General features: G+C 43.2%; 1 long non-coding RNA gene and 1 other non-coding gene across 2 annotated transcripts in view; both read right to left on the minus strand.

Moving 5' to 3' along the window:
• Positions 1–90, minus strand: TRNAY-GUA (transfer RNA tyrosine (anticodon GUA)). Its single transcript is given in 2 exon segments — positions 1–36; positions 54–90. It is a non-coding gene; the product is annotated as a tRNA-Tyr (tRNA).
• Positions 91–12,055: 11,965 nt separating this feature from the next.
• LOC142042349 (uncharacterized) overlaps positions 12,056–14,505 on the minus strand; it is a 37,791-nt gene continuing 35,341 nt past the window's right edge. The window contains exon 8 of the long non-coding RNA XR_012653719.1: positions 12,056–12,270. This is a non-coding gene — a long non-coding RNA (uncharacterized LOC142042349). The remainder of the gene's footprint in view (positions 12,271–14,505) is intronic.

Below are 14,505 nucleotides of genomic sequence, written 5' to 3' on the forward strand. Positions count from 1 at the left end.
TCCTTCGAGCCGGAATTGAACCAGCGACCTAAGGATTACTTTCTACAAGCAGCCTACAGTCCTCCGCTCTACCAGCTGAGCTATCGAAGGAAGATGAAGAAGGGTTGCCAAGAATGAGTCAAGACTGTATCAACAATAGCCTTAGGCTCTAATGGGTTTCCATATGTATTGCTTTTTGCAACAGCAAAACAGTATCCAAAAAAAAAAGACACAAAGCTAACTTTCCTGCAAAATTGGATTTTGGTTACAAAACTGCCAGTTTTCTGCCAAATAGTTCACAGCTCTTGTAAGACTGTTGGTGGTGGTAACATTAAGGTTGGAGTTCCTGTGATGGCCCATATGAAATCTATCTACTGTTTGACAAAGAAATTTGCCCGCTCTTCTGTGACCTTGCCACATTTCCTAAGCTAAGCTAGGAGAAGAGGACAACTCTCCTCCACACAATTCCCCACAACAGTTCTCCAGCCAAGTCCAATAACAAATCAGCAAACAAATCAGTTAACACGCTCCCCAGCAGCTTCCACAGCAAATGCAGAGGAATGAAGGAAAAGGAGGGGAAAGAATAACCATTGAGATTTTAATTCTAATCCCATCAACTCCCACGGTGCATGTGAGACCCCTGGTACACAGATGAGGTTGCAATATCTGGCGTTTGCAACCGGTGGCCTCCCCAACCCCTGGGCCTGGGAGGCTGAGCCCTTTGTGAATCATCTGCGTGAGTGCCGCAGCTCACAGCTGTGGCAATTGAAAGCAAACTACTCTCTTTTTGAATTACAGTGATTCACAAGCATCTCGGCTGTCTGAGCAGCAGGGTGGGGCGGTAAGCTGTGAGCAGACACCCTGTTTGCCGAAACCACGCCATCCTACTTGCCATCCTACTTGCGATGGGAGTGTGTATAGCAGTGTTACCTCAGTGCCCTACAGCATATCCATCCTCAACCCATGCTTACCGCCACCTCCTCCTTATGATTCAGCCCCAAACACGGGGCTGTTTCAGCAAGCACGTAGCCAGCAGGTTGAGGAAAGTGATTATTCTTCCGTATTCAGCACTTAAGAGCTCGCATTGGGAATGCTGTGTCCTGCCTTAGCTCCCTGGTACAAGACAGCTGAGGACATACTGGAGCGAATGCAGTGGAGGGCCACCAACGTGGCCAGGGGGCTGGAGCACACGATGTAGGAGGGGAGGCAGAGAGAGCTGGGCTTGTTCAGCCTTAAGAAGAGACGGGTAAAGGGGGGTCATACTGCAGTCTGCAACTGCCAAATGAGAGAACATGGGGAAGGCAGGGCCACGCTCTGCTTGGGGGTGCACAGTGAGAGGATGGGAGGCAACAGGCACAAGCTGACACCAGGGAAATTTTGATGAGATATAAGGGGTCAAAATACCATGAGAGTAAAAATTTTCACGACTGCAAAGGTTGCCCGGGGAGTGGAATCTCCACCCATGGAGATACTCAAAGCTTGTCTGGACACAGCTCTGAGCAACATGACCTAACTTTAAAGTCTACCCTGTCTGGAACAAGAGGTTGGACCAGATGGTCTCCAGAGGTTTTTAGCAAACATACACAAAAGTGATCCCCATATCAGGAAGGTAACTTCACAGAGTAGATGAACTCACAGCAAAACTACTTCTCTGCCTGGAAAATACAGCTCTTCGTCTCACAATCAAAGTCCCACACACATTTTATTTATTTTCGTACTAAAAGATAACTTAAGCCTCCTCTACTGCTAAAAGCAGCACAGATCTTGATAGAAATTCAGTAAGATGTCTCCTTGGTTTTGTTCACGGGAATATAGGAAGGTCAGGAAATATTTGACTTACCTACAAGGTACTGTTGCAGCTTCTCAGAAGGCCTAATCCTGGGACCTGTGATGTGTCATGACATTCATGTACCCACTGACGACTATCAGGTCAGCTGATGCTGTAAAGAAAAACATAGGATGGTTAGAAACAGAACTGCTGTGTGCCTGTCAGGGCAATATCTGCACTCTCTGGGGTCAGATGGTCTTGGTGGGAGGAGGTCCCCGAGATACCCATATGCAAGAATGTGAAGTTAATCTTCTGCTGGAGTAAGAATGGCACAACAGATAACACGGACCCAAGCTCCTAAATCAGAGCAGATAGCAGGGCTCTAATCTTTTCCAGTTTGCAGACCCCACAGCATTTTCCAGAGGCACTTCAGGCTCCTTTCAAACCAGTTTAAGCCTATTGTCATGAGTCTGCCTTATCTGAGTTACCTTTCACAGACCCCTTAAAAATAATTCACTAGTCCCACCCGTGCATTCAAGGACACCAAAACTGAAAATCAGTGCTCTATCCAGTTTAACTCATTGGCACTGTCATCTAATCCAGTGGTGAGGTACCAAATACAGACTTCAGGGGAAGTATCACCATCTCTTTGCTGTCAAAAGTTGTTACTGGTGAAGATAACCCTAAACAACTTGTACTTTCCTGTAAGAAATCAGTAGCAGTTAAGTCAAGATAAAAATTCAAATGAAATCAGATAAAAAGTGGATGCTGTTACTATCTATGCATGAACAAATGGGATGCAGAAACCACGGTGTTGCCTTGACAATAAAAAGCATTGGAGTTCTCTTTTTGTGGAACTTGCTAGCAGTGATGTATGGGCGATTTGTGAGAGATATTCTCCTAAACTACAAATGTACCCCCCAGGGCAGCTTTTCAAAGTAGGTATTCCTAGGAAAAATTAATTAATTTTTTTTCCTTGATTTTTTGAACTTGGTAAGCTTTGAATGCTTAACAGAATTAAATTTTGGCATGGAGTTCATGAAAGATCTCTGATTATTTCGATTCTTTTAACTGATTAAATGAAGATACCAAGCTTTGAGAGCCATGTGACTGGAGCCCTGAGCTATATAAAGGGAACAGCTCACCTGTTTCATGTGGTGTAGAATAAGATGAAAGGAAAGGATGTAGCTTGAAAGCAGGATGGAGAACAGCCAGAGGTAAAGCTACTAATAGCTGGACTGTATAATTACACTTGGTAATGCTATGTGTTTTGTTAAGCTCAGATTAGCATATGATGGTCTCCAGTGTTTTGTATACTTACAGACTGACTTTCTAACATGGCTTTAGATGATTTAAAGGGTTTTTTCCAGTGAAAAGCTTTAAAAAATCTGGTTGATTCTGAGGGACTTGGGGGGATTGTTTTCTTTTCTTTTGAGGTGGAAATACGCACATGCTCTGAATACGAGCATTAGATTGGACTCGCAATGAATCTGTGAAATCTTTGTGTTCACTTTAATTCTACCCGGTGTGTGTTACACACCACTGGTTGGCTGCTGTGGCTTCTGCACCACCAGCTAGTGATGAACTCGGGATATCTCAATCTGGGAGTCTCCTGTGATACCCCTGCAACAGAGGAGGAGGTTTTCCTAAAGACTACTGCTCACAGCAACTTGAATGGAGAGTCTGAAGCATCAGCGAAACAATCATCTCCCTCTGTCTACCTGTTAAAATTCAAGATAGAAATCTCTTTGGGCCGGACTATCTTTGTACTTAAAGGCTGAATAGCAGCTGGCACAACAGGCCCCCAGCCCTGTCTGATGCCCCCAGGCTCTGTTGTGATGTAAATAATATGTACGACTCCTTGGGCCAGCTTCAGAGACAACTTTAATAACGTGTCAGCGCGAATGGATGCCAAGGGGCAGGAAGGTGGGAATGCAGAAAGAGAAGAATCGGGAGAGTACACGAAGGTTTCATACAAAGGAAGTCTGGATGCATGGCACAGTGTGGGCTGCGTTTCAGGAAACACAGAGTTTATAGGCCATTACTACACCTATCAGTTTTTGTCGCGCTCAGAGAACCTGCTTAACACTTCTGATGCTGCTCCGTTATCAGTAATAGACATCCAGAGGAAAAGTATCCTTCGAGTATTCAAAGCCTAAGCTGTATATGCTTACCCACAGATATACCTAGCTTAATTTTGCTACATAACAACCTTATTGGTCTGGGATGGCTTCTAATATAAAAATATTTTCTTTACAGCTAAATTACTTTAATTCCGTTTTCTTCATATATATGACCAGTTCCATAAGCAATTAAAACACAGACACTGAAGACTCACGGCAGTGCTTGGACATCAGATTCAGATTGCACAACCCTCTTCAGGCAAACAGTTTAGCACCAGCAGTGATTACACAAGTGCCTGAGAGCTCATCCCATCAGTGGGCATGGAAAGGAATAGCCTCCATGTAGTTGTCAACCTATTCTTCAACAAGTTAAACATTTGGCCCTGTTAAGTCAAGATGAGAAATGCAGTGAGTTGCATTCCCATCTTCTCTCCCACAAAGGGTTCCAAGTCTTGCCCTTCTCCTGGTGAAAGACAAGACCAATAACGTGTGAGCTGTTCTGAGATGATGATCAGTGCAGAAAGTTTTGATAATTGGGTGGCAATTAACCACAGTCAGGACATGACATTATTCAGATACAATGGACTAGCTCCTAGCTGCTGTAAATCATCAGTCATCAGAGAGCCTGACCCCTATCTAGTTTAGCTTAAGTTTCCATTCAACAAGTACCACATTGGACTTTTTTTGTTTAAGCAAAAGCTCAGCTAATCACCTATAGGCTCCCTATGCCCTGGTCTCATCCCGCCAGCGAGGCAGAGGAGGGTATTTCTGGTTGATGTCTTCCATTTTCCAGCCGCGCTTATTCCCCCCAAAAGTAAATGTTGCTTCGTGATAGCAGTCGTAAAGGCTGTGGTCTCACTGTAGGCTTCAGCGTCAGCAAACCCCTGCCTCATCTGGGGGAGGGCAGCAGCGTGGAGGACAAAAGTGGCACTGTCTGGGGGAGCCGCTGCCTCCCGTGACCCCTTCACTGCGGGAGGCAGCCCTTCCACCCAGCCACTTCCCTTTCCCTTCCTCATCAGGCCTCTCAAACTATAAAAGCCCTAATGAAAATGAAACATGCACGTCATATATAACAAGGAGAGGCTCAACTGCTGGTAAAAAAAAAAAAGTGTGAAATTACAGTATCAGTGTGAGAGGGAGAGATATGAGCCCTCATTCCCCAGGAGAGAATTTGAAAGTGTGTAATTTCTTCCGTTCACAAGCAACATTTAAGGGACAGCTTTTGGAAGCTGAGAGGAAGACCTGGAAGAAAAATAGCACTTACTTACAAACGGAGTGAGTATTTCTGCCCTAAATGTTTGGGACCCTTTTTTGACACATCAGCTTGGTTTGGCACAGGGTCATGTGCGTGCACAGCCCTGGTGAACAGGTGTGGCTCCTAATGTGTTCTTCTGTCCACAGCTAATGCTTTATCTAGCCTTTCTGAAGACCAAACAGCAAATCCTTTAGGGATCACCAAAAAAAAAAAAAAAAAAAAAGAAAGAAAAAGAGTAGGGTACAGCTTTTTGGCTGGCTTTCCTCTTCACAGAAGAATTTAGCAGTCCTGGGTAAGGAGGAGACTCGCCTGTGTCGGGTCTGGCTGTGGTAGGGGATACTAGCCTCTCGCACTCATGAGAATCTAATTTATTTTTAAAGAGCACTTTAGTATAGCATAACAATATTACCACACATCTTGCTCAAGCAAAGAATTTTTCCAATCTATATTCAGTGCCAGATAGAGTGACTATAAAATGAGTTACTGTACCTTAAATTTCTGCCTTGGCTATAGTGACAGGAAGCTAATTAGACAAACTGACCATGTCTTCTGGACCCAAATCCACATTACTTTGACACATAAGAATTACCAGCTGCATGAGAGCTCGTGCTTCTGGAGGGAGCTGAACTTAAAGGATGAAATAACAGGTAAAGGAGTGGAGAATGATGGCCACTGTGGGGCCCAAACCCGTAAAGCAGCAGTGTTTAAACTCTTTTCCAGCTAAATTTTAACACCTCAAAATGTGGTCAAAATATGTTAGAAGCATGTCTGAGGCATGAACACTGGGCTCAGACCACATGTAAAACTGAGTTCTAAACACAGTTTGACTTTTCCGGGTTATTCTTAAATTCCAAAGACCAGCATATTGGAGCCAACTGCACACGCTAATCCTGATGGAGCACACCATACATTTCACAGCCCATGAAGCTCCTGACCTTCTTGACTCTGGCAAGCTTGCTGGGCAATGATAGACCTGGACCTACCAGGGTTCAGCAGGCCAGGGAACAATCATTTCAAACCTGGGCTTCACTTCAGACATCAGAAGCAAAAACCTTCAGTCAGGCATGAGTGTTTTCTGATGCCTCTTTTGCAAGCATCTGAGTTTCTGGGAAATTACTCTTAAGAACTACTGTCTTCTTATAGAAAAAAAAATCATTTGTCCTGTTCCCACTTCCTTATCAGAATTTGGGCTTCAAATTATGCCCAGATATTATATGGTCCTCTTTTCTGGTATTCCTACCTCTACGTAGTTAGATCCAAACATTTCAGATATCACTAAGTATCAAACAGGGAGAAGGGCAGGGTTAATATCAAATTAATCACAGGTTGAAACAACCTTTCTGAAAGGGATGAGCAAACTTCAAAAAGAACAAACACCCAAAATAATGGCTGCATCCCCATGAGATGTATAGTCCTTCCTTTTTCTTAGGTAGGCTCAGCCAAAAAAAGGGGCACAGCATTCAGAAAGGAGCTGGGCCAAGGGATCTTATTGCTACTATTCTGTGTGTATTTGTATTGCTATAGCACTCAGGGACATCAAATGGGGATTAGTGTCCCATTGAACTAGGCACTATAAAAACAAACATCACAAAGACAGTTCCCTGTCCCTGAGAGCTAATCTGTGGCCATTTTTCTGCAGCATCTGGCTAGAGCAGGGCATAAGGAAGTGTTTTAGGGTGTACTGCATGGACTGCATTTAACCTCATTTCTATAAGCCTTGTCCTTCCTTAACCTACTGCTCCACTTCTGTTTGTTAACCTAACTCATCACCTCAGTCTAAATTTAGTTTGTGAGCTTCTTGGACAAAAGTCTTTGCGTCATTTTATTTGTTCTGTTTTTTCTTTTCGCGTGGTTTTGAGCCACAAAAAAATAATAAACATTACTGAAAACACGAAACAAAATAGCTTCCTTCTCTCTCTAAGAAAAAAAATGGATATGATATATTTAAATGTGCATCTTGAAGTGCTATGATTTTGTACCTCTGTAGAGCCCAATGTAATCCTGTGGATCAATGAGCAACACAACTGGAATGGCAATACAAATAAAGAAGTCTGGTCAACATGTATATACACACCAAGTACTTCTCCAGATGATATGCAGACAAAGGAGATATATGTGCAAAACAATTCCCACTGCTTAAATACAAAAAAAGCTGCTGGTATCCTGCATTGTGATTGATAAATTGAATTTGCAGGTCCCCATAAAGATAAAGGAATGTGACAAAGTCAGGGCAATACAGTCTTGGCATTTCCAGGACCTGGAACAAAACATGGGCATTCTCCCATCTCTACAGTCATTCCTTCCAGGCCAGCCTCATGTCTGTAGCATCCTCCTCCCCTGCCTGCAGCCACAGCAGCTTCAGTTGCATCAAGAGACCATTTCTTGGCAAAGGAGGGTGTTGGGGCATTGCCAGTTTCTAACCTATCCGAGGGAAAAGGGACTACCTGGACAGAAGAGTCTGTAAGCCAATAGTTAGAGTAGTGCAGTAGGGTCCAACAGCTCTGCCACCGCCCATCCATCCCGAATCTTAACAACCCATTTGTACTCTAGAAGAGGAAAAAAAAAAAAAAAGGTATTTGTTTAAAAGACTGTACTGGAGAACTATAAACAATTCGGGATGTTAGTTTACACAGAGTAGCAAGGGTACAGACAGCGTAATGGTGTAACTCACTCCTGTTTCCTCTCCAGGCCACGTGGATCTGCCCGATTGTCAACCTCAAACACAGCGACTCTTTCTGCAGGCTTGCAAATCTCAAACTTACTCTGCCCAAAACAGCAGAGTGCATGATAAAGAGTCTCCAAAGTAATGAAGGACTCCCTCAAATACCACTCTGCTTCATTTCACGAGCAGCAGAGAAAGGGGGATCAAAGCTTTTGAAGGCAAATCTGCAAGCAAAAGTGTGCAAAATTTGTGAGCACGCGACCTTCCCCGGCCCAGAGAGCCGCACGCTTGGGGAGGCACAGGGCAGCGGGAGCCCCTTCACAGCTCAGCAGTCAAGGCTGAGAGCTATTTGGATTAGATGAGGAATTTCAAGTGGAAACCATCTGAATGTGTGTGTGTGCACGCCTGTGTCAAGTTGAACTGTGTTTAAAGAAAACAAATGGCTTCTTACAGAACCTCTGCAAGGTCCGGTTCTAAAGGGGGCCTAAGTAAGCCTCGTTCTTCCTGCCATTGCAAACTTAAATGGGATCGTGTGGGGTTTTTTTCCTGTTCTGAAAGTGAAGAATCAGGAAAAGACCATGACAGCAACAGTATGACTAAATTGGCAAGATATGCTGTAAATAGCTTTGATGCTAAACAAAAATAAAACAACAAAAAAAAATCGTATTGCAGCCATTTTAAGATTTCTGCTTCCTTCTTCACCTCTGCCATTAAGCAGGCCTCCTCAACATGTGACAAGAAGAATTCAGAGGGACTCTTGCCAAGTGTTTTCTGACCCAAATCCTAGAGGTATCCTCCATCTGCAGCAACAGACAGCTCGCTGTGGTCTGTCATTACCTTCTGTTTGGTTTTCAACACCAGCTACCCTAGTTAATGAAAGAAGATGCAGCCACCAAAGACAATGAACAGACAAATGTTAGCATTTCTGGGAAGCTTTGAGGAAGGCTTCTCTAATCTCAAATAGGCCAGAATACAGAATAATAATGACTGAGGCTTGCATATACAAGAGTATTGCTTTAGCGAACTAGGTAAGCTCAGCTATTAGGAAAACAGGCTGTATAAAGCCTGATGGAGAGGATTTAAGGACAAGAGACGAAGGGCAGAGCTAACTGTTCAGTTTCTGTCACAGCACCACACCTACCTACTCGGCCTCTAGCTGCAGGCAATAAATTTCATAGCCTGAAAGAGCCAGGCAGTCAGAAATATTTTTCCTATAGGACAGAGACACAGCTCCACATCCATAATGTTCTTCTACGTAAATGTTTGCATGTGGCCCTTCACATCTAAGGTTTGTAGCAATGCATGGTATTTAGCCAAATGCCATTCCCCTAAAGGGCAGCATATTTTTGTTCTTATAATCTTGCATGGAAATTGAAATGGACATATTTTAACATGGGAAAAGTAAACACATTTCCCCTCAGCTAGACACTGCTGAATCACTGTGCTGGTGATGATGGTGGCCTGAGATTTTTCCCTACACATTCCTGACTGAGATTCAGAAACCAACAAGGGAGTAAGTTCACCACAGAAAATTGAATCCCTCAATTTGACCTAGGCACTAGGCTGGGGATTGGGTCTACTTAGCCAGACAATATAGGCAGCACTGGCCTCATGAGCAAACCTCCATCATTTTGTTCTTCATCGAGCCTTCCTATTTGATGTAACAAACTCCCATTTACCTACCGCATATACATGCTGTACTTAAAATGCTTGTCTTTGATAAACCATTCTCCCCTTTGAGGATCCATTAGACCCAAAATGAATCGAGCCTAAAAAGCTACTTAAAGCTTTTGGAGAATTCTTTGGATTTCCAGCTTCACATTTCCATTACTGCGATGTTTGCATTAAGATGCTTGTCTGAGTTCTGCCCTGCAGGATTCGGAAAAAGAAAAATGTTCTTTTTGTACTGAACACAACTGGTCGGTATTTAGCTATTTTTTGTGTATTATGACAGTACCATCTGGCATTCATCTGCCAGGTACCTCAGGAGAATGTCCCCTTCCTACTTGCCTGTATGATGCCGGCCAAAATGATAGAGTACACCAAAGGTTAACTTCCTGTAATATGGTCTCTTGGCTTATCTTGAGTAATACAATAGTTCCTTTATATTCTTAACTTTGCATTTCACATGTTCTGCTGCCTGCCTGGAAAACAGGGTCATAAGAGATTCTTATGGGTCAGACACCTCCTAATGCGAAGCCAGGGATATTGTTAGCAAACTTAGTAACAACAATCTATAAGGCCAGTTGGCGATGCACATACAGAAGTAAATATGAAATAGAAATGGAAATTTGCCCAGTTAGATTTGTTCTGTTCCACCGAAATGCTTTGTACAGTGGAAGCATAAACAAAGCACTGCTCTTAGAAGTCACGGTTCACCTGCTGACTCAAAAACTCATGTCTGTCAACCAGCGTGAGAGAGGCCAAGGGGACTATCTGTTTGGGTTTCTCTTTTGGTCTCAGCCTAATTTATCTTGTCAGTTCCAAGATCTCCATTCCTTTCTTGAAAGGACAATAAAGGAAGTTTGGCTTAGCCATGCCCTCCAATTCGATTATTTTTAAGCAAACAAACAAGAACTTAGCATGGACCAGTTCAGATTGACTAGTTCAGCTGCTGAGTAACATCTTAAAGCTATTTTCATCCTAGTCCTTTCCTCAAACGGCAGTTCCTTCATCGCTTTCAGGATATATACTTTAATACTCCCAACCTGCTTCTTGCAAACAGCCTTTTCAAGAGAAACAAGCCAGTCTTGAGCAATTAAGACCTATAGATCTCCCTTCACTTCCTTCAAAGCCATTGTGGAGGTGCAGCTGAAACCCATTAAATTCAATTGAGCCCAAATGGCCCATAAGTCATATGGAAACTTCCTCTGGGCTTTTAACAAAGAGCCTTGCTTTAAATTCCAAATTACAAACAAATTCAGTCTGTTCAGCTTTCACATAAAACATAAAAATTAAAGAAAACATACAGAGGAAAAGTTGCATCAAATCACAGGGAGCATTATAAGAAAGTACAACCAGTTACTCTTGTTCTGAAGTTACATTCTCCAGTTAGAAATGTCATATTAAGTCATGGCAATATTTTCTTTAGTCTGGACTGGAAGCATGCTTTATTCAGTGTATCACAAAGTAAAACTGGTGGCATTCACCACCCCACTTTCTACTCTGACTTTTCTCCACAAAAGCTAAAACTAATATATATTTACATGTACACACAATATGATGTGTATATATGTATAATTATAATATATCACATATAGCTACCAGCCTAATCTCAGGTTCATATATAATAAATAGATAATAAATATTTACATACTATGTATACTTAAACATTAAGTATTGCTTTATTATGGGTCAGATTTTTATCAAGTTGACAAATATATTAATGTGGCTTTATATTGGAACTCTCAATCTGTCTAAGATTAGGGATCAATATCTGTACTGCAGGACCATAAGTCAGCTAAACACTGAGAAGATCCAGGTAGATACTGAACTTGAAAATTATGCAGTAAAATTGTTCCATAATACATCTTTATTCAGACCCCCCATGGGACTGGCATGCTGTAAAAGCCTTAAAAAAGCCTCTACTTGAGGGTTAATTTCACCCTGAGGGCTCTGAGAATAACTGGAGGCCCAGATCTTTATAACTTTGTATCAATTAATGTTTTTTACATTCTTTTTAATAAGAACTTGATGAAAAATATCCTGCTCTACCTATTCTATTTGGCACCCAAGTAACAAGTCATTAGAAGTATCTGAATCGTTTTTAAAAGTGCTGTGGAGTAATATTTTCTGAAGATAATGGGTCTGAGAGGCAGACACATGCATGTTCCCAAGGCACCTGAAATTGAAACAAAAAGTAGCAGGCATCCTTCATGGCTAATCAGGACCACGCCCAGCACCGCTCCAAGAAGTATGGGCTCGGCAGTTGATTCCTGTCCAGATCCAATGCCTTTGCCATGGTGGGGCAACATCCCTCGGATGCAGAGGAAGCAGGGTACCACCATCTGCTGTCGGACTGTGCAGCACCGCTGTAGGTCTGTCAGGGCGCTGGGACAGCGGGCTATCAAACCACAGCGACTGAGGCACGGACTTTGCCTCCTTCTCATGCCCCTGTGGCAAATGCAGCAAATCCTTTCAGCTGGCTTTGCACAAACCCATTGGCGAGCGCATGGTTTAGATTATTGCCATAAAACAAGCAGCTTTGTTTCTCCCATCCCTCCTCCTCCTCCTCTCCCTCCCCCAGCCCCTTCTCCTAACCCTGTGCTCCTGCTGCTCCCTCTGTACCAGCCCTGAGCCACTTCGACTCACTGTCCAGGCAGAAGAGCAATTCAGCAAAAGCAAACACTTTAATAGAGCCTCATACAACAAGCAAGAAGGATGACAGTGCAAAGGAGGTAGAACTGTGAAGCCAGGAGCAGAAGGAGGAGAAGCAGGACTGAGTTGTGGCAAGAGGGAACAATCCGCTTCATGGACCCACATCCTGAAAAATATCAACTTTGTTAAATTAGCAAAAGGAAAGGACAGCTGAAATGTGTTGTTAGCCTGCATCTAAGCAAAAAGGAAAAAAAAAAAAAGAGGTCAGCATAGTATATTAACAGACTGATTCTCACCCCACTCCTTTCTCAACATCTCCAGAAATTCATTGGTATTTAGACCTCACTCCTGGGACAGTGATAACAGAAACTACAGAACTTCTAAGACTGTGACTGAGGTCTGGGAACATTAAACAGACAACTAATTTCAGAACTGTGAATGAGGTAACACCTACCGGGAATGTTTTAGAGGGGGGGAAACCCAACAAAAACCTAGAAAGAAAAAAAGATGCTGAAATACCAGTTTGGAAGAAGTATGTTCTCTGGTTTGTTTGGTTTTTTGAATTGTCCTGAATTGCAGCCACCATAGAAACACTCTAAATCTGAAGAAGTGTAGATGGGACACACTGAATTTCAAGTAAGAGGGAATCTCTGCTGATTCCCCACTGCCAGGCAATAGTGAATTAAGACTGCCTGAGAAACCAAGCACACTGAAATCACCCCTTCTGATGGATGAAAGTTATCTGGGGACAAATTCATCCCCAGCGATATAACATGGTTACCCTAAGTGTCACAACCCTGAAAATGGCAAGAATTATAGGAATAACAAAATCCCCCTAAAAACACAAGCCAGTACTCTAGCTGTGTGGAAGGAAATACTCCAGTACAATTCAGCTGATGTCGTTTAAGGGGAGATATGAGGAATCTCGGGGTGAGGCTGCAGCATTGGACACACCACCACCACCAAACACAGTGACGCCTGTAGAGCCAGCACACCCCCACCTCCAAGCCCAGCTCTGACCCAGTTTATCTTGGGCTGACCCAAATACAGAAAAACATTGGCACAGGTCACTGTCAGGATACTTTTGTTTACAAGCTAACTCATGAGTGCTTTTCAGAACACTTTTTTTTTTTTTCCTGGGCAAAAGCTGTGACTTCTAATTTGAAAGGGGATTTAAAAATGGTTGTGATTCATGGGGATTTATGGATGTTTCCCAGGGAGTTTCAAAAGCCTGGACTTTCTTCCCACAACTCCCAGGAAATGCAGTTAAAAGTCTCCCACAGGTTGTTACTTCAGCACGTTCGGAGCAGCAGTGCGGGACAGCCGCCCGGCAGTCTCTGTCCCAGTGCCTGCGAGGGGCAGGACCCCTACGGATGCTATCCAAGGCTGCACCCAAAACCGGGGCACTTGTGTGAAAACCATTCCCCAGTGCAGATGCGACCAGCATTAACTTGGACAACAGTTACACGTAATTTCATTTCTGTATGTTGCTAATTTATAGAGAAACAGCGTAGGACTGGAGGCCAATGGAACAAACTGCGGGGGCGGAGGGGATGCTCCCTTAAGGCAGTGAACATTAGGAAATTTCTTAAGCCAAAAGCACACTGAGGACACCATTATATTTAACCTAAGAACGATTTTGCATTAATTCCGATTTAGCCACTGAGATTTTCAGCTCCAACTGGTTACAGCAAGTAACGCACTGGAAAGCCCTGGGTGAGGCCTTCTCCCTCACCTCCCTCACACAGGACTCACTTCCAAAAGCTCTTTAAATGTCAGTCCTTGAGCGACAGGTCTCATACACCAGAGCCAATTGCCTTGCACAATCTGAAGGGAGAGCTTCCGCGTTTTGCTTTGCAGCTACTTTTACTCTGCTGTTCACCCTGAACATTGCCTTCAGTGATAAAGCTAAAAAACCCCACCCTTGCTCGTTATCCTGACAATATTTAATTCTGACAGCACATTCAGTAGACTTCATGAAATATGCAACCCTGTGACTAATGAGGTATTTGCACGTAAGGGCCATATACTGTAAATTGCAGGGCAATAAATGTAAAGGAAAACCATGAACTGATCAGCCAGCTGTTAAAGTGATGCAAAGTGTCTCTTACTAAATGTGTTGTGTTATATCCAGATGCTGACTAGAACTCAGGTGTGACTCCCTCAGTAAAGCTTCACCTTAAAAAAACTATAGGTCTCCCTTTCTGTTATTACATATTAGCTCCCTACTTTTCAAATACAGATGAAAAGTTCACCTCTCTACTGCCTCCCTGCTTCCCACTCATCATGTAAGGGGAGTACTATTTTGATTTTATGTGTGTGATTGCGTCCGCTCCGGTGCTAAGCATCCTATCAGCATATGACCAAATAGCAAAGCTGACATTTTTGCCATGATTATCCA

Source organism: Buteo buteo, chromosome 20 (assembly GCF_964188355.1).
Source record: "Buteo buteo chromosome 20, bButBut1.hap1.1, whole genome shotgun sequence".
NCBI lineage: Eukaryota > Metazoa > Chordata > Aves > Accipitriformes > Accipitridae > Buteo > Buteo buteo.